Source organism: Lotus japonicus, chromosome 2 (genome assembly GCF_012489685.1).
Source record: "Lotus japonicus ecotype B-129 chromosome 2, LjGifu_v1.2".
NCBI classification, from domain to species: domain Eukaryota; kingdom Viridiplantae; phylum Streptophyta; class Magnoliopsida; order Fabales; family Fabaceae; genus Lotus; species Lotus japonicus.
The window spans coordinates 71,128,448-71,131,716 of NC_080042.1; the positions used below are offsets into that span (position 1 = coordinate 71,128,448).

General features: G+C 35.1%; 1 pseudogene; it reads left to right on the top strand.

Moving 5' to 3' along the window:
• The first annotated feature begins 2,461 nt into the window (after positions 1-2,461).
• Positions 2,462-2,893, top strand: LOC130736968 (60S ribosomal protein L26-1-like; annotated as a pseudogene).
• The last annotated feature ends 376 nt before the right edge of the window (positions 2,894-3,269 follow it).

Consider the following 3,269-nt stretch of genomic DNA (forward strand, 5'->3'; position numbering starts at 1 on the left):
ACATTTTGAGGCTTGAAGTTTTGGACAAACTCCCTTAATTTACAAAGATCCATATGATCAAAGGTGCATCAGAACATAGACTTCCAGTTGACTATAACTTCTCAGAAAAGAAAGATATAATAGGTTTTGCTGCACCATGACCACAATATCCTCACAGACATTGTGCAATTGGCCAATTTCAAAGATTCAATTAAATGAAAGAAACTAAATATTCAGGACGACTATATGGGTTGGGTGACTTGGGTCTCTGTTCTTCCTAGTGTAGTCCTTTAGTCTTTCTTTTGCTTGGGCCTTGCCTCTCAAGTTACATGTACAAAGAGAAGACCTCTACCTTTTTATTTTATAATATTCCAACATTTAAAATCAAATCCGTAAATTTAATGATTAGACTTAAATTTCAACTAGACTAAGACCCGCGCGATGCGCGGACGAATACAACTGACTCAATATATTGTGAATTTCCCGAAAGCTCTTTACCATAGTAATGATCGTTGTTAGGACATACAAAATGTATCACTACATATCGCGCATTAGTGGGGGGAAATGTATTACTACATGATTTAAAATATTTTATTGAAAATAAAATAAACTTTTGATTTAGAAATAAAATGGTCAAATACATGATGTAAATTGCAGGAAATAGAATGTAAGCGTTACATAGAATTGCACTTTTTATTCTTTTCCTGTCTTTTTGGCTTCCTCGCGGTGTTCGTACTACGAACTGTGGTTCTCTTAGATGTGTTTGTCTTGTAGATTTGAATTGAAGTTTGTTCTTCATCAGAGGATGTAATGTCATCTATCGCGTTGATTTCTTCATGATCAAATGATACACGTTGTGTAAGCTTTGTCGGTGCTACCTTGTTTTCTTTTTAAACACCAATGGTTCTTCTTCTTTATCATCAGATGATATTTGTTGTGTAGACACGGGCTCCTTTTATAATCAAAGGAAATATATTTAGTATTTAGTTCAAATTATAGAAGCAATTATTTAAATATGATTAAATGGTTGAGTTGTTTATCTTTGGTATTGTTTTGTGGGTATCGAACTATAACAAACCAGTCATGAGTGAGATTTTCGAGTAGATTGTGCTCCATATGTACTTTTCTCTGTGGGTATTTTTCCTGAAATGGGGAAAGTAAAGATCATGAATTTCTATTGTGAATAGTGAGTGTGTTGTGTTTGACTATTTATAATAATTTTACTATGGCCAGAATGTATATGTCCTTTGTGGTGCATGAAAATGTAACATGCCTGTTTTAAATAGTGATCATTAGTAATTTTTTGTAATGGATTTTAATTAAGGCATTTATTTGTCATAATATGTGACTAAATATTTGTACCTTCTCAGTTTAATTTTACCAAATACTAAGTGAAAGGAAATTAGTGGAGAGATATTGATAAGGATTGTTAGATGCTTGAGACATACGGGTTGGGTAGGGGAGGTTTAGAGATCGATTCCTGGCAGGTGCAATTTATATTTCCGATGTACCAAAAAAAAAATAAGCACCGTTAGATTTGAAACTTTCATGTTTAAACTCATTTCGTACCTGTCCTGGCAGCTCTGAGAAGTCCAAAGACCATGCTTTTTAAATGGTTTCAAGTATATTGGTACCTGAAAAAGTGAAATTAACATAGAAGCAAATTAGGAAAGACTGAGGACATAATTATGCATTTCATCTTCTATGCAAGATTTAATATTGGATAAATTATGTAACTGTAGAGTATATATAGGATTTGGGAGTATAGTGTTTACTTTTTTTAATTTTCCTTGCATTTATTTGTTAGTTCAGAAAAGAAAGCATTTTCCTGTTAAAGAATATAATAAGTAGATGAAGGAAAAACAGATAGTATAATTAGTGAAAGATAAACAATGACCACATAGTGCTTCCAGTGTGTTGAAAATATGTGTATAATGCTACTCACATGTAGAAAGATTGTTTAAAATTATATCATAAAGTGACTTAAATGGTTGATATACAAATAAGAAAATTAAAACCTTGGACAATGAAAGTTAACTTTATGATTCTCTCTTTTGAATTTAAACTCCACTTTCAAAATAGGATGGAGGATTGGTTCCGTCTCTACTTTTGCCGGACCCTAAAAGTAAGGACAAGCCAAGTTCATGTAAAACTCCAACACTCGCATAAACAAATCAAAATCACAGTTTTACAAATGGTGCTTGCTGTGGTGCCCACAATTTTGAACATGGGTAGGTACAGGAATGTCATAGACCAATCATAGTTAGGCACAATAAATGAATTATATTGTATTTTAATATATCCTTATACTTTCATTAATTATGAAACGACCCCATTTCTATCTAGTTTCTTAATTAATGATCCCATTGTCATTTTCACTTATCTCAGTAAATTTTCACGTACCATTTCTAAAAGAACTTCTGAAGGAAGTTGGAACAACAATAGCCACAAACTTGTCAAGGAAAAGGAAAAGGAAAAGAAGATGAAGTTCAACCCTAGTCTCGCGCAGCAGGCGAAAGAGCCGCAAGGCTCATTTCACAGCGCCGTCGAGCGTCCGCGCGCGTCCTCATGAGCGCACCGCTCTCAGCCGACCTGCGCTCCAAGTACAACGGGAAGAGAAGGGAAGGTGACTCAGGTCTACAGGCGCAAGTGGGTGATCCACATCGAGCGCATCACCCGTGAGAAGGTGAACGGCTCCACCGTCAACGTTGGGATCCACCCTTCCAAGGTGGTGGTCACCAAGCCCAGGCTCGACAAGGATCCCAAGGCCAAGGGACGCGCCGCTGCTGATAAGGAGAAGAGTACCAAGTTTGCTCCTGAGTGTTGTTCTTGTTTTCATTTGATATTAGAAAACTATCTATATGCTCTTTTTGGGTCTCAGCTATTCGTTATGGGTTATTATCTTTTGCTTTAATGTTAAATCAAACCTTTTGATACTTCTATTATCAGCATTAGCTTTTATTTTAATTTTGTTGCATATGCGTTTATGAATCCAGTTGTTTATTTGTTCACAGCTTGCAATTATGCTGAATAACCCGTATTCAATCTGTAATTTTGGGTGAATTGTAGCCTTTAAATTAGAGATGTTCTGATCCATTTTGATAGTGAAGCCTATTTTTTATTAGTTTGCAATTGTGGATCATCTTGTGTTACTTTAGTAGAGGAGTTAATTATGCAAATCTGTTTACTGTGATTTTGTTTTGCTGCATATCAAAACTGTGTTCAATTGTTGTTGTTTTGGCCTGATGAGATTAACAATTTTACAGTTACTTGAGTGCCTTTGTCTGGCC